Source organism: Scyliorhinus torazame, chromosome 19 (assembly GCF_047496885.1).
Source record: "Scyliorhinus torazame isolate Kashiwa2021f chromosome 19, sScyTor2.1, whole genome shotgun sequence".
Classification (NCBI taxonomy): domain Eukaryota; kingdom Metazoa; phylum Chordata; class Chondrichthyes; order Carcharhiniformes; family Scyliorhinidae; genus Scyliorhinus; species Scyliorhinus torazame.
In genome coordinates, this window is record NC_092725.1 from 139,130,126 (window position 1) to 139,150,869 (window position 20,744).

Genomic DNA, 20,744 nt, shown 5'->3' on the forward strand with positions numbered 1-20,744 from the left:
GGGACCCACTGGGCGTAGTACGAAAAGAACCCCAGGCAGCGTTTCAGGGCTTTTGGGCAGTGCGGGAGGGGAAATTCCATGAGTGCGCGCATACGTTCGGGGTCGGGGCCTATTATCCCATTGCGTACTATGTATCCCAGAATGGCTAGCCGATCGGTGCTAAAAACGCACTTGTCCTCGTTGTACGTGAGGTTCAAGGCTTTGGCGGTCTGGAGGAATTTTTGGAGGTTGGCGTCGTGGTCCTGCTGATCGTGGCCGCAGATGGTTACATTGTCGAGGTACGGGAACGTGGCCCGTCACCCATGTTGATCAACCATTCGGTCCATCTCCCGTTGGAAGACCGAGACCCCGTTTTGTGACGCCAAAAGGGACCCGTAGGAAATGGTATAATCGCCCGTCTGCCTCGAAGGCTGTGTACTTGCGGTCACTTGGGCGGATGGGGAGCTGATGGTAGGCGGACTTGAGGTCCACGGTGGAGAAGACTTTATACTGGGCAATCCGATTGACCATGTCGGATATGCGGGGGAGAGGGTACGCGTCTAGTTGTGTGTACCTGTTGATGGTTTGGCTATAGTCAATGACCATCCTTTGTTTCTCCCCTGTCTTCACTACTACCACCAGCGCTCTCCAGTGACTATTGCTGGCCTGGATTATGCCCTCCTTTAGTAGCCGCTGGACTTCGGACCGAATGAAGGTCCGGTCCTGGGCGCTGTACCGTCTGCTCCTAGTGGCGACGGGTTTGCAATCCGGGGAGAGGTTCGCAAACAAGGACGGGGGTTGCACCTTGAGGGTAGTGAGGCCGCAGATAGTGAGTGGGGGTATGGGGCCGCCGAATTTAAACGTAAGGCTCTGTAGGTTACATTGGAAGTCTAAGCCCAGCAAGGTGGGGGCACAGAGTTGGGGAAGGACGTTAAGTTTGTAGTTTTTGAATTCCCTCCCCTGTACCGTTAGGGTGACTATGCAGAATCCCTGGATCTGTACGGAGTGGGATCCTGCAGCTAGGCAAATCTTTTGTGCGCTGGGGTAGGTAGTTAAGGAACAGCGTCTTACCGTGTCGGGGTGTATAAAACTTTCCGTGCTCCCGGAGTCGACTAGGCATGGCATCTCGTGGCCGTTAATTAGGACCGTTGTCGTCGTCGTCGTCTGGAGAGTCCGGGGCCGAGCCTGATCGAGCGTAACCGAAGCGAGCCGTGGTTGTAGTAGTGGGGTGTGGTCCGTTGTTGCCGTCCAAGATGGCGTCGGGGATGGACAAAATGGCTGCCCCCATACATCGTACGTGGCTGAGGGGTCACAAGATGGCGTCGGGGGTGGACAAAATGGCCGCCCCCATGCGTCGTACAGGTCGGGGCGGTCCAAGATGGCGGCATCCCTCCTCCCCTCGTGGTGGTCGGGACCCAAAATGGCGGCGTCTGCGGGTCGCACATGGTGTGCTGGGGGTCTGGGGAGCGCTAGGACCGCGCGGAGTTCCTTCACTGCGAGCGCCAGGGCTGCGGGCGCTAGGACCGCGCGGAGCTCCCTCGCCGTTGACAGCGGTGGTCGGGGCCCAGGTAAGTTGCGCCGGTGGGTCAGGCGTGGGGCGCGGGATGGGGGTGAGGGCCCAGGTCGGCGGCGCCGGCAGGTCAGTCGTGGGGCCGCGAGCGCAAGGAGCGCGAGGAGCTCCCTCACCGGGGACAGCGGTGGTCGGGGCCCAGGTAAGTTGCACCGGCGGGTCAGGCGTGGGGCGCGGGACGGGGGTGAGGGCCCAGGTCGGCGGCGCCGGCGGGACAGGCGTGGGGCGTGGGGTGAGGGCCCAGGTCGGCGGGTCAGGCGTGGGGCGCGGGACGGGGGTGAGGGCCCAGGTCGGTGGCGCCGGCAGGACAGGCGTGGGGCGGCGAGCGCTAGGACCGCGCGGAGCTCCCTCACCGGGGACAGCGGTGGTCGGGGCCCAAGTCGGCGGAGCCGGCGGGTCAGGCGTGGGGCGCGGGACGGGGGTGATGGTGGCGTTCGGGACGCGAAAGACCCATTCCTCTCCGTGGAGAGTGTTGGCCGGCACCCAAATCGGGAGCGCCGGCGGCGGGTCGTACATGGGCTGCGGGGAGGGGGGTTGGGGAGCGTAGGCGGCGTGCAGGGCTCCCAGTTCTCCCGGGGCCGCGGTGGTCGGGACCCAGAGCGGCTGCCCCTGCCGGTCGCACATGGCGTGCTGGGGGGGTTGGGAGGCATAGACTGCCTGTAGGGCTCCCTGTGGCCCCGGGACGGCGGCGACCTCGCGGGATCGGCACACCACCGCATTATGGCCCTTTTTCCCGCAGCTTTTGCAGATGGCTGCGCGGGCCGGACAGCGTTGTCGGGGGTGGTTCGCCTGGCCGCAGAAATAACAGCAGGCGCCCCCGGTGCGACTCGGCGTTTGGGCCGCGCAAGCCTGTGGGGTGTCCGGGGGGGGGGGGGGTGGGTTTGCCGCGACGGGTACGTACGGGGCCCAATGGCCTGCCGCGCGGTCGGGGCCATAGGCGCGGGTAGCGCGGCGTAGAACTCGTCCATCGATTCTTCGGGAGCTTGCCATCTCGTCGCGAGCTGGTAGCGAGCGTAGATTTGGTTAACTGGGCGGACATAGAGACTTTTCAGTGCTGCGAACGCCGTCTGGAAATCGTCAGTGTCTTCAATGAGGGTGAAAATCTCCGTGCTCACCCTCGAGTGCAGGACCTGCAGTTTTTGTTCGTCTGAGACCCGGCCAGTGGTCGATCTGATGTAGGCCTCGAAGCAAGTCTGCCAGTGTTTGAAGGCTGCTGCCGCATTCGCTGCGTGGGGGCTGATCCTCAGGCATTCTGGAATGATCCTGAGCTCCATAGTCCTTTTTAGGCACGCTTAATAAATTGTAGCGCACAAAGACTCCATGAGACGAAAAGAGTGAAGTCGATGAGGCTTTATTAAGCGTGTCTGTTCCCCAGCAGCCCGATAGTAAACTGGCCTGCGGGGGAAGGCACCGGCTTCTTATACTTCGCCTTCAGGGCGGAGTATGAGGTCAACGGCCAACCAGGACCCGGGATCTGTCAGCCAATGACATTAGGGCTTCCAGTCCCACATGACCCCCAATACATACTACCACAACCTTCAGGACACGCGACAACGCAGAATCGCCGAGCAGGAACTGATAGCCAAGTTCCGCACACATGAGTACGGCCTCAACCGGGACCTTGGATTTATGTCGCATTACATTCACCCCCCACCATCTGGCCTGGTCTTGTGAAATCCTACCATCTGCCCTGGCTTGAGACAATTCACACCTCTTTAACCTGTGATTATCCCTCTCTCCAGTCACACCGTCTGGACCTGTAAAGACTTAATTACCTGCAAAGACTCGCATAGTATCATCTTGCATCATTGACTTTGTCTATATATGCGATTCTGGAACCCACCTCTTCACTCACCTGAGGAAGGAGCTGCGCTCCAAAAGCTAGTGATTTGAAACAAACCTGTTGGACCTGGTGTTGTAAGACTTCTTATAAAGGAATAGACATCCATGACAGGGACTATCCTATTGAATTGTATTTGTGTATAAAAATAACCTAGCAGGAGATCTGATGTATAAATGTTAATGGTTGTCATCGCACGAATGAAGGAAAGAGGGAGGTGTGCTATGTATCCGGGAACGCATTCCTGTTGGGACTGGGTCACGTGATGTGTAGCGACACCAGCAGAGTGTTTGGGCTTTGGATAGATCACCCACCATCTTGCTTGTATGAGCAACACTCTTAATAAAACTCCCATTGGGTGTTTTACAAGAATCCTTCTTCTCTCATGGTGTTCCCAGTGAATGGAGGGACTGGGACTTTAATTCCTTCCCGTTCAGTAGACCTAACCAAGCCAACTCCCTCTACCTCGCTCCTCTCCTCCCAAAGTACGTTCCCACAGGCAGCTCATACTATGCTCAGAATAATCAGAATAATGTCCGTATCGGCCTCCCCGAACAGGCGCCGGAATGTGGCGACTAGGGGCTTTTCACAGTAACTTCATTTGAAGCCTACTTGTGACAATAAGCGATTTTCATTTCATTTTCATTCATTTTTCATAAGGTTTTTCGCACAGTGGTGATGCGTATTTTTGTTCCCGTTAGTTCAACTGAAAAGAGATAAATTTATGAAAGTGCCACATGCTTTATTCCCGCATCAACCAACCCCCCCCAGCCCCCACCCAGCCCCCGCCCCCACTACCCCCCCACCCCCCCCCCACCCCATACTTTAGTGGCTTCCAGTCCACTTTTGAACCTAAGCAAATCTTAACATAGTGTGCGCATCCTTTGCAGTTAGGCAATGGCCACAGTATTCATCACAAAAGGCTTAAAATAATACTGCCATTTTTGTTTTAAACCCCCCCTCCCATAAAATCAGTGTTCACTTCACCGTGATGACGGCAAACCTTCCCATCGACTGCCCGTGTCCTGGTAATCTTTGGAACAAGTATTTACAAAGAGTGAACCATTTATCACCCATGACGGGGTAAGTAGCACATCACTTTTATCTTTAACTTCACAGAAACTGAGACACGGAGAAACGAAGTAGCAATAGATAAGGAAGCGACACTATAGCACTAAATCACATCTGTACAACCGTTATATAACCTTAACTTCATAGTACGAAAGATTGGAAAGAAAGCAGAAGGCTTTGCCGTCCATTCCTCACTTTCCCCAATAAAATTTTAACTGGCGAAATACGCAGCCTGAGCTTATATTGTAATTGCCTTCGATTCCTGCCATTGCTGCAGAATTATATCAGTTGATCTATGACTCCAGAATTTAACAAGCATTAAAGTTCTCTGTGTAATCAGATAGAAAATCATTAGATTTAAATAAATGGACACCTGCAATTAGCTGCAGGCTTTTTTTATTGATCTTTCTTTCGGTGAGCCAGAGAAATTAAAGCAATTAAAATTGATGCTCTTCAAGAAACAGGATGTGATGTTATTAGGCACTTAATTGATTTACTAGACGAAAACGTGATTGGAGAAAAATCTGTGTGAGATGGCAACTATTGTACCTCCACCGAAACCATGCAGTTCAAATGAAAAATGCATTTTAGGTATTATAACTAGTTAATTGACAAGTGTTTATGTTCAGTTTAATCTCTCTCTACAACAGGTGGAATGTAGATTATCCAAGTATATTATGTTAAAAATGCAGTGTTTGTACTGTACACAGCTCATGTTAAACTGCAGGCAATTCACTGATTACACAGACCATAGCGTAACATCATGTAATTTCAAGAAGGAATTAGATACAGTTCTTGAGGCTAAAGGGATCAAGGGACATGGGGGTGAAGGCGGGATTAAGGTATTGAACTTGATGATCAGCCATGATCATAATGAATGGTGGAGCAGGCTCGATGGGCCGAATGGCCTCCTCCTGATTCGATTTCCTATGTTTCTATGTACCCCAAGCCAGCCCTCAGGCCATGTTCAAAGGCTCTCGGCGTCCTGTTGAGTTTCTGAAGGGAGGAAGGAAAGATCTCCATTATAAATCAACAAATAAACATGAAAGCACAGATACACACAGGGAGAACAGAAGTATTTTGCCTATTCATATAAGAACATCAAATAATGGTTCATTAAATTAGGAATGCTCCATTAAAGCCCGCTCCTGTGAAGCCGTACGCCGAATTAAGGCTCCAATCAATTTTGAGCAAGATACAAAAATATGAAAAATGAAAAGAAAGGCAAAACAAAAATGAAAGGTTGAGACGCTCCAGCAGCATTGCAGCCAACAGCAGCTCGATCGATTCACCAGGCAGCCATACCTTCCTTCAGGTTGTCTATCGTTTGAACGATTGTTCTTGGCTCGATACAGAAATCATTGCGAATACCTCTTACCCTTGGATATGGCTGTCCTCCTCCACAGAGGGTCAAAATCAATCGTCCTCTTGAGAGTGTCTCCTTGGACCAAGGTATAATATCTGAAATATTATTGGGTGAGGTACACAGCACATTGGAACACTGAAGCTTCTAGTTCGATATCCAGATTTGATGTAAACAATGACCACAAGTGACCCCAAAGCAGGACGGCATCACTAACTCGTTCCAAGTATTCTGAGAAACTGCCCTTGACTCCTTCTTTACTCTCTTCCAATTGGATTGGATTAGATTGGATTGGATTTGTTTATTGTCACGTGTACCGAGGTACAGTGAAAAGTATTTTTCTGCGAGCAGCTCAACAGATCATTAAGTACATGAGAAGAAAAGGGAATAAAAGAAAATACATAATAGGGCAACACAACATATACAATGTAACTACATAAGCACTGGCATCGGATGAAGCATACAGGGTGTCGTGTTAATGAATTCAGTCCATAAGAGGGTCATTTAGGAGTCTCGTGACAGTGGGGAAGAAGCTGTTTTTGAGTCTGTTCGTGCGTGTTCTCAGACTTCTGTATCTCCTGCCCGATGGAAGAAGTTGGAAGAGTGAGTAAGCCGGGTGGGAGGGATCTTTGATTATACTGCCCGCTTTCCCCAGGCAGCGGGAGGTGTAGATGGAGTCAATGGATGGGAGGCAGGTTCGTGTGATGGACTGGGCGGTGTTCACGACTCTCTGAAGTTTCTTGCGGTCCTGGGCCGAGCAGTTGCCATACCAGGCTGTGATGCAGCCCGATAGGATGCTTTCTATGGTGCATCTGTAAAAGTTGGTAAGAGTCAATGCGGACATGCCGAATTTCCTTAGTTTCCTGAGGAAGTATAGGCGCTGTTGTGCTTTCTTGGTGGTAGCGTCGACGTGGGTGGACCAGGACAGATTTTTGGAGATGTGCACCCCTAGGAATTTGAAACTGCTAACCATCTCCACCTCAGCCCCGTTGATGCTGACAGGAGTGTGTACAGTACTTTGCTTCCCGAAGTCAATTACCAGCTCTTTAGTTTTGCTGGCATTGAGGGAGAGATTGTTGTCGCTACACCACTCCACTAGGTTCTCTATCTCCCTCCTGTATTCGAACTCATCGTTATTCGAGATCCGGCCCACTATGGTCGTATCGTCAGCAAACTTGTAGCTGGAGTTGGAAGCAAGTTTTGCCACGCAGTCGTGTGTGTACAGGGAGTAGAGTAGGGGGCTAAGTACGCAGCCTTGCGGGGCACCGGTGTTGAGGACTATTATGCAGGAGGTGTTGTTGTTCATTCTTACTGATTGTGGTCTGTAGGTCAGAAAATCGAGGATCCAGTTGCAGAGTGGGGAGCCAAGTCCTAGGTTTTGGAGCTTTGATATGAGCTTGGCTGGGATTATGGTGTTGAAGGCGGAGCTGTAGTCAATAAATAGGAGTCTAATGTAGGAGTCCTTGTTTTCGAGATGCTGTAGGGATGCGTGTAGGGCCAGGGTAATGGTGTCTGATGTGGACCGGTTGCAGCGGTATGCGAATTGCAGTGGATCAAGGCGTTCTGGGAGTATGGAGGTGATGCGCTTCATGATCAACCTCTCGAAGCACTTCATTACGACTGAAGTCAGGGGCACTGGTCGGTAGTCATTGAGGCACGTTGCCTGGTTCTTCTTTGGTACCGGTATGATGGTGGTCTTCTTGAAGCAGGTGGGGACCTCGGAGTGGAGTAGGGACAGGTTAAAGATGTCCGTGAATACCTCTGCCAGCTGGTCCGCACAGGCTCTGAGTGCACGACCAGGGATCCCGTCTGGGCCCGTCGCCTTCCGAGGGTTCACTTTCAGGAAGGCCAATCTGACTTTGGAAACTGTGATGGCGGGTATGGGTGAATTATGGGCTGCTGGGGCACTCGCCAGTGGATTGTTGGTTACCTGCTCGAACCAAGCATAGAATGCATTGAGTTCATCGGGGAGGGGTACGCTGCTGCCAGAGATACTGTTCGGCTTCGCTTTGTAGCCCGTTATGTTGTTTAGTCCTTGCCACAACCGTCGAGAGCCTGTCTGTGACTCTAGCTTGGTTTGATATTCTCTCTTGGCATTCCGGATGGCTTTGTGGAGGTCGTACCTGGATTTCTTGTACAGGTCAGGGTCGTCTACCTTGAACGCCTCAGATCTGTCCTTCAGTAGGGAGTCAATCTCGCGATTGAGCCATGGTTTCCGGTTGGGGAACATACGTACTGCTTTCTTTGGCACGCAGTCGTCCACACATTTGCTGATGAAGTCTGTGAAGGTGGTGGCATACTCATTTAAGTTGGTCGCTGAGTTCTTAAATATGGACCAGTCCACTGTCTCTAAGCAATCACGTAAGAGCTCTTCTGTCTCCTCGGAACAGCACTGCACAACCTTCTTAGCTGGATTCTCCCGCTTGAGTTTCTGCTTGTATGCCGGGAGAAGGAGCACCGCCTTATGGTCTGATTTCCCAAAGTGCGGTCGGGGGTTGGAACGGTAGGCGCCCTTGATTTTTGAGTAGCAGTGGTCAAGAGTGTTGTCGCCCCTGGTGGGACAGGAGATGTGCTGGTGGAATTTTGGCAGTACACTCTTGAGGTTGGCCTTGTTGAAGTCTCCGACCATGATGAACAAGGCCTCCGGGTGTTCCGTTTCGTAGTTGTTTATTACTGTGTATAGTTGGTCCAGCGCTTTCCTCACTTCTGCCTGGGGTGGGATGTAGACCGCTGTGATAATGGCTGAAGTGAACTCACGTGGAAGATAATATGGGCGGCACTTCACGGTCAGATATTCCAGGTCTGGGGAGCAGTAGGTTGCCAGAGTCGCCACATCCAAGCACCAGGAGGAGTTGATGAGGAGGCAAACCCCTCCACCCTTCGCCTTGCCTGATGATGCCGTGCGGTCCGCCCGGTGAATTGAGAAGCCTTCAGGTTGTATGGCACAGTCCGGTGAGGCGGGGGTGAGTCATGTCTCTGTGAAACAGAGCACACAGCAGTCTCTTACTTCCCTCTGAGAGGTAAGTCTGGCGTTAAGTTCATCCAGCTTGTTTTCGATCGCTTGGACGTTTGCCAGGAGTATGCTGGGGAGAGGGGTCTTGAAACCGCGTTGCTTCAGCCTAACCTGCAGACCGCCGCATTTCCCTCGCTTCCTCGGTCGGCGGCTGCTGCTGGATGATCCTGGGATCCGATGGCAGATGTCAGCTCTTGTGGACGTTAGGTGGTCGCGTCTGGCGGGGTCCAGGGCGCTGGCGGGGACCAGGGCGCTGTTTACGTATCTGCGGTCACGTCTGGCAGGGTCCCGGGCACTGGTTGAGGTAGAGGGGTTGCTAGGGGGGCATGTTTGCGGTCTGGATGGGTCCCGGCGTTCTGCGGGTGCGGGAATACCTTGCAGCGTGTTTGGGTCCTCGTGCGCGGTCTCCGCCGTTTAGGGGGTCCTGGGTCGTGGGCAGGGGCAACCTGAGGCAGGTTGGACTGGGTCCCGTGGTCTGTTCGCTCCCTGGGCGCTCCTGGGGTCGGATCTTGAAGTAGGCCCGGTCGAGCCTCCACGTGGATTTTTCTTTCTTCCATCACCAGGTAGGTCGGGTTGTTGGGCGGGCGTCTCCGGGTCGGGTCGCTGGGCGGGTCTCTGGGGGTCGGGTTGTTGGGCAGGGCCTCTCCGGGTCGGGTCGCTGGGCGGATCTCTGGGGGTTGGGTCGCTGGGCGGGTCCCTGGGGGTCGCGTTGGGCCGGGTCTTGCTGTCGGGGGTTGGGTCGGGTGCTCCGGGGACTGGGCAAGGCAATCCAGGGGCTGCCGTCGATAGTTAGGCCAGGTTTGGTGCTCCGAGGTCCGGGTCGGCTCCAAATTGAGGTTGGGGTTTCACTTCCGGTTTGGGCCCGATCTTCTTCCAGGTCGCGGAGGTCAGGTCGGGTCGGGTCAAAAGGTCTCCAAGGGCCTCGGAGGATGTTCAAGCCTGCAAGAGAAGATAAAAGATAAAAGATAAAAGAGAGAGGTTAGTAATAACGTTAGGTTTAGAATTAATATTTAAAAGATTAGAACGAGTATAAGTTAAGTAAAAAGTGGATCTGTTTGTGAGAGCTCGCAGAGAGTCGCCTCGCTCCGGCGCCATCTTGGTAAAGGATTTGTTTTTAAATCAAATTTGCCAGGGCAGCACGGTGGAGTAGTGGGTTAGCACTGCTGCCTCACAGCGCTGAGGACCCGGGTTCGATCCCGGCTCTGGGTCACTGTCCGTGTGGAGTTTCCATATTCTCCCTTTGTCTGTGTGGGTTTCGGCCCCTACAACCCAAAGATGTGCAGGGTAGGTGGATTGGCCACACTAAATTGCCCCTTAGCTGGAAAAAATGAATTGGGTACACTAAATTTAAAAAAAAAAAATCCTTCCCTAATTCTGGAGCCTTTCATCCTCTTCAGGAGCCTCCTATGTGGTACCTTATGAAAGACCTTGCGCTGGAGAAATTAATGGGCCTGAAAGCTGTTAAATCCCCATGCCCTGATAATTTACATCCCAGGGGACTAACGGAGGTGGCCATGGAAACACTGTGATGAACGGTTACCGTAACACTGCACCCTTGTCATTATGTAAGGTGATGTCCCCTTTAAGACCGGGCTTGGAACCCTGGGGAACTCCGCCTCCGGCTCCGCCCATCTGTGAGCCGTATATAAGGAACCACCTTGTGGGCAATGCAGCAGTTAGCACACGTCTCAGCTCTAGTCTAGTTCTTAGTTTAGTAAAGCCTTCTTTACTGTTTACACTCTAAGCGTCGTTATTGAGGGTACCACACACTGTCACCTTAAAAAATTCTGGAGACTCGGGAACAGTCCCCGTCGAGTGGATTGTGACAGTTGTAAACCCCCTGTTTCAAAAAGGAGGGAGTAAACAGAAAAATGGCCGGTTTGCCGAAAATCAATAGTGGGGAAAATGCTGGAGTCGATTATCAAGGATATGAGAACATAAAAAATGTCAACGGGATTAGACAAAGTCAACGTGGATTTCTGAAATGGAAATCATGTTTGACAAACCTACTTTTGTTTTTTGAGGATGTAACCAGCAAAATAGATAAGGGAGAAACAGTGGATGTGGTGTATTTGGATTTTCAGAGAACTTTCCCTCAAGTCCTACATGAGATGTTGGTGTGCAAAATTAAAGCAGGTGGGATTGGGGATAATACATTGACATGGATTGAGAATAGGTTAATAGAAAGTAAGAATAAATGGACCTTTACTGGAGTGGCAGGCGTGTGACTATTGGGATACCACAGAGTTCAATGTTTGGACCCCAATATACACCAATGATAATAATAATCTTTACTATTGTCACAAGTATTGACACTGCAATGAAGTTACTGTGAAAATCCCCGAGTCACCACACTCCGGCGCCGTTTCGGGTACACTGAGGGAGAATTCAGAATGTCCAATTGAAAATGAATGAAAATGAATATCGCTTATTGTCACGAGTAGGCTTCAATGAAGTTACTGTGAAAAGCCAATTCACCTAACGAGCACCTCTTTCGGGACTTGTGGGAGGAAACCGGAGCACCCGGTAGCACAAGTGGATAGGACTGTGGTTTCACAGTGCCAGGGTCCCAGGTTTGATTCCCCGCTGGGTCACTGTCTGTGTGGAGTCTGCACGTTCTCCCCGTGTCTGCGTGGGTTTCCTCCGGGTGCTCCGGTTTCCTCCCACAGTCCAAAGACGTGCAGGTTAGGTGGATTGGCCATGCTAAATTGCCCCTTAGTGTCCAAAAAGGTTGGGAGGTGCTATTGGGTTGCGGGGATAGGGTGGAAATGAGGGCTTAAGTGGGTCGGTGCAGACTCAATGGGCCAAATGGCCTCCTTCTGCACTGTATGGTCTATGGTCTATGGTCACCCGGAGGAAACCCACGCGGAGAACGTGCAGACTCCGCACAGAGAGTGACCCATGCCGGGAATCGAACCCGGGACCCTGGCGCTGTGAAGCAACAGTGTTAAGCACTGTGCTACCGTCCACAATTTGGATGAGGGAACCAAATCTGATATTTTCAAATATGCTGATGACACAAAACTGGGACGGAAAGTGAATGGTGAGGAGGATGGAAAGAGGTTTCAAAGCGAAGTAGAGCGAGCGGGCCTGCCCCTCCAGTAAAGGGCAAACATATTGGGCGGGATTCTCTCACCTCGGCGTGGAAGGGTCAGGGGGCGGCCTGTGGGGTGGGGGTGTCCGACCCGGGAGGGGTGCCTCCGATGTGGCCGGCCTCTCTGGCTGGGGGCCTCCTTTCTTCCGCGCCGGCCGCTGTAGTCCTGCGCCATGTTACGTCGGGGCCGAGTGTGTTGGCGCCGGTGCCACTGCGCGGATCCCATGGCGCCCAGTTGACACCGGATCAGCAGCTGGAGCGGCGCGGGTCGCTCCAGTGCCGTGCTGGCCCCCTGTAGGGGCCAGAATTGCTGATCCTGAGGCCGTGTTGATGCCGTCGAGAAACCCGCCGGCGTTTCCGACAGCGTCAACACTTAGCCTCAGGATCACAGGGTAGGTGGATCGGCCACGCCAACTTGTCCCTTCATTGGAAAAAAAGAATTGGGTACTCTAGATTTTTATGGGCAGCACGGTGGCACAGTGGTTAGCACTGCTGCTTCATAGCACCAGGGACCCCAGATCAATTTGGGCGACTGTCTGTGTGGAGTCTGCACATTCTCCCCGCGTCTGTGGGGGTTTCCTCCGATGCTCCAGTTTCCTTCCACAATCCTAGGATGTGCAGGTTAGGTGGATTGGCCATGCTAAATTCCCCTTAGGGGCGGGGGATTGGGCCTGGGTAGGGTCCTTCAAAGTGTTAGTGCAGACTCGATGGGCCAAATGGCCTCTTTCTGTACTATAGGATTCTATGATTCTATGAACTGAAGAGCGGTCACAGACCTGGGGCGGGATTCTCCAACCCCCCGTCGGGTCGAAGAATCCCCGGGGGGGCAGCATGAATCCCGCCCAACGCTCTGATGCCGGCTGCCATATTATCCGGCGCCATTTTTTGGGCGGGGGCGGAGATCACGCCCCGCCGGTCGGGGGCCGTTGCCAGCCCCCCCCCCCCGGCAATTCTCCGGGCCCCGATGGGCCGAACGACCGTCCAGTCCCGCTGGCGTGAAATGGACATGGTCCCACACGGTGGGACCTGGCTGGTAGGCCGGCTGGTGCGGTCCTCGGGGGGGGCCCCGGGGGGGGCCCCCCATGGTGGCCTGGCCCGCGATCGGGGCCCACCGATCTGAGGGCGGGCCTGTGCCGTGGGCGCACTCCTTCCTTCCGCGCTGGCCTCTGTAGGGCTCCGCCATGGCCGGCGGAGAAGACACCCCCCTGCGCATGCCCAAGAATACGCCGGCCGCTCTGTGCGGAACTCGCTCCGGCCCTTCGCCGCCGGTTGGCGTGGCGCCAACCCCTCCGGCTCTGGCCTAGCCCCCGGAAGTGCGGAGGATTCCGCAACTTCCGGTTTGCCCGCCGCCGGAGTGGTTCGTGCCGTACTTGGCGTCAGGCCAATTCGGCGATCGCGGGAGAACCCCGCCCCTGAAGTGGTAACTCTGGTTTTCACTCTGGAGAAGCTGCTTGACGGACCGAGAATTTCCAACACTTCCTGTTATGTCGGGGGGGGGGGGGGGGGGGGGGGGGGGGGGGGGCGCGGTTAGATTTTCTCTTATTGTACTTGTGGTATGTATGGTACTTGTGTGGCGCAGATGTAATTGTCACTTATCCCCAAACCTAAATGTTGCCCAAATCCTGCTGCAGGCAGTGACGGTCTGCTTCAGTGTGTGAGGAGTCACAAATGGTGCTGAATATTATGCAATCATCAGCAAACATCCCCACTTCTGACATTATGATGGAAGATCATTAATGAAGATGGTTGGGCCCAGGGCACTACCCTGAGGAGTTCTGCAGTGATGTCCTGGAGCTGAGATGATTGACTTCCAATGACCACAAACATCTTCCTTTGTGCCGGGTATGACTCCAACCAGTTACCCCCGGATTCCCATTGACTCCAGTTTAGCGAGGGCTCCTTGATGCCACACTCGGTCAAATGCTGCCTTGGTGCCAAGGGCAGTCACTCTCACCCCACCTCCGGCATTCAGCTCCCTTGTCCATGTTTGAACCAAGGCTGTATTGAGGTCAGGAGCTGAGTGACCCTGGCGGAACCCAAAACGAGCAGTGTGACTGAAGTTTGAATTTACAGGAAAGATGTATAACATTAGGAAAGATCTGATTAAATTAAATTAAAAATAGCGTTGAATGCGAAGACAAACTCTCCAGTGATAATGTACCATTCTACATCAGACCAAAATAAACAAAATAATGAAGAAAGCTTCATTAAGTGCCTCTTTATTTGGCTAATTCATGAAATTGTCCAGTCAGATCGACCAAACCATCTGTAAAAACACCAGTGCACAATGGGAAATCCTGAAAGGTAATTAAAAAGCAAACTACTCGATTACACTTTTCCTATTTATAATCTTTTTATAATCTTTATTGTCACAAGTAGGTTTGCATTAACATTGCAATGAAGTTACTGTGAAAAGCCCCTAGTCGCCACACTCCGGCGCCTGTTCGGGTACACTGAGGGAGAATTCAGAATGTCCAATTCACCTAACAGCACGTCTTTCGGGACTTGTGGGAGGAAACCGGAGCACCCGGAGGAAACGCACGCAGACACAGGGAGAACGTGCAGACTGTATTCAATATAATTGTTACCAAATACAAAACTTGGGGCACAATATAACGGCCGCGTGGTGCTTGAGTGAGAGAGCGATGCAGCCGTTAGATCACAGGAGAGGCCAAAATCCAGAATCCCGCTGGGCACCGATCGGTTTGCGATCTGACCAGCCCGCTCCCGATGGTGAAATCAGGATCACGCCATAGCGATGCGAGAAACCAATAATCACCACTTCTGGCCAACCTCCAGTCAATTAACAGCAACGACCCGTTGTTTAATGGCCTCCCGTGATCTAACCACCTCCCCAGCAAGTGGTCACCAGGGCGCCAATTAGTACGCCTTTTTAACAACGCGAGGCTGGTGGGATGGCTGCTGTGGGGATCCAGGAGGTGAGCCGCCATCATCTCTCCCAGGCAATGAGCCCAGGGCACTGGGGTTGCTGCCCCGGTACTCGGTGCAGGGGTAGGGGGGTTGGGGGGGCTAGCGTGGGAGGCCCTGAGGGGGCAGCCTTGGTCGGGGTGGGCCGCCATCGGTAGGTGGGTCGGACCTGGCCTGGGGGGGAGGTTTCTCAGCTTCCACCATGCCACCCCCTGGATCGTGTGTACCTGTTACGGGGGTAACTCCGGGCCCTGCCTGGCTGCCTCATCAACCACCTCTCCCTCCCATATAGCGGAAGGCTGTTGCTGATAGGGAATTGGCAATCGTAGATCAGTGAGCGCTTCACAGCATGGATTCCTGTGGGGAGACATGACATGTAGCACATAGGGGTTATTGCTTCGAATCCCAATCAGACCGTGATGACTGGACACTGCAGAAATCAACATCACGGACTCAGCAGCCAATATCCGAACACCCAGGGGATGGGTCCCAGCACTTAGGACATCTCTGTGACCAGAGGGTGGGTGTGCACACCGGTGAAGGGCCCAGTGCCCGGTACAGGTCACGTTATGTGTGGGTGTCTGGGGTACAGGGGGCGGGATTCTCCACCCCCACACCGAAGTGGCCGTGCCATCGTGAATGCTGTCGAGGTTCACGACGGCGCGGAACGGCCCCGGTCCCGACCAATTCAGGCCCTGACAATGGGCCAGTATCGGGGCCACGTCATCTACCCGCGCCAGGCCTTGTCGCCGCGTAAAAGCGGCGCCGCATAGATGACGCGGCCGGCACCGCATAACGGGCGTCATCCGCGCATGCGTGGTTGCCGTCCTGTCCAAATCCGCCCCGCAAGAAGATGGGGGACGGATCATGCGGGGCCGCGGAAGGAAGGAGGTCCTCCTTCAGAGAGGACGGCCCGACGATCGGTGGGCACCGATCGCGGGCCACCCCACATTCAAGGTGAAGCCCGGTGCAGGATCCCCCCTCGCCCCCCACAGGCCGCCCCCCCCAGCGTTCCCGCACCGCCCACGACTGTAGCGACCAGGTGTGGACGGCGCCGGGGAGAACCCGCCGTTTTGGCCTGGCCGCCGCCCCATCCGGACCTCAGAATAGCGGGGGTGCCGGAGAATCGCAATTTTGGGTGTCTCCGGCCTGCGGCCCGCGAAACTCGACCGGCCCGTTCCCGCCGTTTGGGAGAATCGCGGGAGGGCGTCGGACCGGCGTCCCCGGAAATTTTGGCGGCCCAGGCGATTCTCCCAACCGGCGTGGGAGTGGAGAATCGCGCCCCAGGTGTGGGGGTCTGGTGAGCAGGGGACCTTGTTGTGACCAGGGGTGTGTGGGCTGAGTATGTCGAATGGCAGAGGATGTGGGCGGGGGAGACATCGCTGGTGGTCAGTCTCACAACCTCTCCAATTCCTTACGGATATTACACGGTATGGGCGATATATATCTTGGACCTCGTGGAAGCTGCTCTCGCGGTGCTGCTGGCAGTCCAGGCGGCCAAATGCTGGATGACGCAAAGACAGCAGTGTCGACAGAGACTGGAGGCAGCCGCCCATGTGGGCTCCCGCCCCACACCCCGAGGATCCGGCTGCCCACCAGACCCGGGAGGGATCCAGAGCGGGAGGCTCGCGACGGCCCAAGGCGTACAGGCGTCGCTGGTCTTTCGAACAGATGGCGGACAGTGCGTGCAGCAGGAAGCTCAGCCTCAACAAGGGGATGGTGAGGTACCTGTGCCATGTCTTCGCGGGCTTGGCACCACAGGGAGGAGGAGGAGGACACCCGCTCCCGATGGCCGTCAAGGCCACCGCAGTCCTGAACCTGTACGCCCCAGGATAACAGTTCCAAAAGGAAATCTGACAAAACTCAAAAATATTCTAGCAGCAAAATCACAAATTAAATGAATGTGCTTGTGCTTGCTCCCAACAGCTGCAGGGGTAAAGGATCATCTTTGCGCCTCTCGTCATTCCTACCTGGTCTTCTTTGTGTTGCTAAATTCAGGATGGTTGGCGTAGTGTTCAGAAAGACCACAAAACCTGAACAAAGCTATAAATTTATTAACACTACTAAATTGGATTCGACACAAACTCCTGAATAATACACAGTTGATAATTAACATATAAACTACATTCATCTACAGCTAATCTCTGTACTTTTATAAACTATGATCTGCTCACTATCCCTACTCCTGTCTGTCTCTAGCTAACTCCTGCACTACTCTTTCCCACAAGGCTTAGCATCAATGCCTTATATACTTGTGACTGTAGCTCCCTCTAGTGGCTATTCTGGACATTTCATTAACCCTTGCAGTTCTTACATTTATGATAATACCCCACCCTTGGAGGACAAATTGATAAAAGCATAACGTCTGCCAAACCCGGAACGTAAAATTCAGTCCATAGCCTTTGTGGGTTCAACGATGAAAGATTCCGTAGAGTCATTTCTGTAAGTAGAACGGTCCAATAAAAACAATTAACCTCTGTGTTGTAATCCATTCACCATATTCATATCGAAGTTAATTTCCACAAAGTCAGTGACAATTTATTCTAAACAATGAGCACAAAAGCAATTGAATCACTCCAGATCAACTAATTATTTTACTTTGAAAGTATCTCAGGCAATATTAATTTGCTTCTTGCCAAAACCCGTAAGCGTTACATGAACAGCACTGCAATCTGTAATGAACTCAAGGCTATGATATTGGGAATTCAGTGACCCAATGTAAATTGAACATGCGTGTCAACAAGCTTCTCCCATCATTTTTAAAACTTTGCTGTGACATTGAATTCTGGTAAATACAATGAGAATAATTTGTATTAATTAAGCTTAACTGGTGTCTTGGGAAAGCAGTTGGATTAAGGAAGCTTTCAGAAGGGTATTTAGTAATACGATTTCTTGTCAGTAGGCCTGAAAGTGAATAAAATGCTAAAGTGAACCATTTTCCTTTTTTTTTGCCAAATCCCAACAGCTGCAGGGGTAAAGGATCATCTTTGCGCCTCTCGTCATTCCTACCTGGTACTTCTGTTGACGTGGGACATGCAAAAGCCAAGAGTCACATTCATTCCCAAACAGCATGCTAATGACTTCCCTTCTGAAAGGCACAGAAACTCATGATAATATCGTTATCTATTAAAGACCTTCTGTGAGCTGATTCTTCTGACGTTCTGAAGCTCAGAGGGTGTTTCTTGCCCCAAGGGGTTAACTGCCGTACAGACTTTCAAATCGTTCCGGAATTTTTTTAAAAAGTGTGCATGCAAGATCTTCCACCGCAGGCCCTTTGGTGTTACTGCAGCATATCAGCTGCTTAGTAAAATTTGCGATTGACAATACCATCACTTCTCTCTATCTATATTAAAAAGTGATACCCCGGAGATTAGTGCTGCTGTGTTTACTTAAAGTCAAAGCTGTTTGAATGGTGAGCTGATGTGGTTTTTTTTTTGAGAATCGCGAAGAAGCTACAATGCTCTGCCCGCAAACAAATCAGAAAAATGAACAAAACATTTTGCTTTGCGGGTTAACCCTTTAATCCTTGCGCTCCCTCAGGAAATAATTTGACCATGATGCTGAATACTTGTGAATATCAAAATCATCTCAGATCTGTACGATCTGACATGGATTCCACCACCCTCCCCACCCCACCCCACCGCCTGCAACCGTATATTTTATTTTGACTAAAACAAACTCAGTAAACAATGGCCATAGCTCAAAGGTCAATCGCTGGTGTGTTGCGTGCTGAAGGTCACGCTCAGCAGGAGCTGGACAACAATGCAACATTCGTACATTTTGAATGTTCAATGACAGTGAAGATCTATCCCCGTCTCCCCCAGCGTCTTCTCACAGGCGTCTGACTATGATCTGAATTTCAATATTTCCATTGGCTGTACCTATTTACTTAGCACTGATTTATTTTTTAATAATCTATTCATTAATATAAATGCACTTCACTCATCTTCCAGTCTGAATATAACTACATTGGGGAAGGCTTATAACAAAATCAAGATGAACTATTATAACAAAATTATAATGTGGTTAATAATGGGCGGCACGGTAGCGCAGTGGTTAGCACTGTTGCTTCACAGCTCCAGGGTTCCAGGTTCAATTGCCACTTGGGTTACTGTCTGTGCGGAGTCTGCGCGTTCTCCCCGTGTCTGCGAGCAGTAACTAGCAGTAAATAATAGTTTGTTGGCCTGGATCTCTGGATTGTCGGATAATGGACAAGCAACCCAAGATGGGCTTTGGGAGGGCCGCACGGTGGCGCAGTGGGTTAGCACTGCGACCTCACGGCGCCGAGGTCCCAGGTTCGATCCCGGCTCTGGGTCACTGTCCGTGTAGAGTTTGCACATTCTCCCCGTGTTCCCGCGGGTTTCGCCCTCACAACCCAAAAGATGTGCAGGGTAGGTGGATTGGCCGCACTAAATTGCCCCTTAATTGGAAAAGATGAATTGGGTACTCTAAATTTAAAATAAATGAGTAATAAAGATAGTAATAAAGATGGGCGTTGGGACCGCAAAGGAATCCTGACGCACTGACTTTGTGGAAATTCACGAGAAGGCTGAAAACTTCTGAAGGAAAATTCCCCTGCTGCCCTGGACCGTCTGAAAAAGTCTCCGACTCGGAGTTAAAGTTGGAGAATTCAGTCAGTTCCAGCTTTCTACATAGTTACCGAGGAAAATGAAGCACAAAAATCCTGGTCTAACTCCTGGGTGACAACTGACTACCGGATCCACCTATCCACTCGCCCACCCTACCCACCGGTCACCCTTCCCAGCTGCTATCCTATCCAGTTACAGACCAACCCTCTCACCCAGTCACTCACCCATTCGCTAACACACCGGCAATCTCGGGGACCTCGAAACGCTTAACTACAGTACAATAGCGAGCACCGTGAAAATGGGGTGTGGCTTTGGTGCTGAAGGTGTTCTGCATCATGTTTCACAACTTCGGGGTTAACTTCTCCGGTTTTGAGGCTATGTCTGGAGGATCCGTGGCATTTTACCTGAGAAAAACCGGCGCTGCCCCAGCACCGATGCCCCGACCGTAACACGCCCGGCCCCCACGAAATAAACGGCCGCAGGTTTGCCGGGTCCGTGGCCTCACATGCGCGCAGCGACGACCTGCTGCAGTCACGTCTGTACAACATGGTGCCGGCCTTGCGCGGACCCGACATGCCAAATAGTGCCCCACTGGACAACCCCTGGCCACCCCACACCAGTCCCCCCAGCCCGCGCAGAGGCCCCCCCTCCGCCCCCCCCCCCCGCAGCCAGCAGCACGGCTCCCGCCCGACTGCCGCCGCTGGGCACAGTCTGCAGCCGCCACACCAGGTTCCCGCACCGCTGGGAACACACGTCCTCCGCTCCAGCGTAAACGCACCCCATCGGGGACGGCGCATCGGGGAGGACCTTCAGGTGACATCCTGAGGCCATCCCAACGGCGTGCATTGCGCGTCGCGATGACGCTGTTTTGGAGGGGACGGAGCATGCGCAACTGCGTTAATTCTCCGCCCGATCACCAATTACGAAATCGCCGTCGGGAAACGGAAAATCTCGCCCCAGAGCTTTTTCAATGTTTGCAGTAAATGGTTAGTTTTCAGCCGGATGTCACAGGGGTTCCAACTCCAATCATGTGTATTAGGCTATCAATGTCCTTAAATGCCCATCAGTCTGAAAGAGACAAAAATTAACAGCCTGTGGTGAATTTAGTTCGGTTTTACGATGTAAAATGGTGGAATGATACATATTGGAAAGCAATCTTCAGATTTCCACGTTCCACTCTGCAGACACCCTCATCTAAGGTCGCTGAAGCATTTGTGCATGAATATTACCAATTTGACAGAAAACTGCAGCCAATCAACATAATAGCACGGGATTTTCAAAAAGGAAATTTTCCAAC

General features: G+C 52.5%; 1 long non-coding RNA gene across 1 annotated transcript; it reads right to left on the bottom strand.

Annotated features, from left to right (window-relative positions):
- Positions 1-4,816: 4,816 nt before the first annotated feature.
- LOC140395948 (uncharacterized) lies at positions 4,817-18,012 on the bottom strand. Its single transcript, XR_011936414.1, has 2 exons — positions 17,868-18,012; positions 4,817-5,456 (listed from the first exon to the last, which is right to left on the bottom strand). It is a non-coding gene; the product is annotated as an uncharacterized lncRNA (long non-coding RNA).
- Between the last annotated feature and the right edge of the window lie 2,732 nt (positions 18,013-20,744).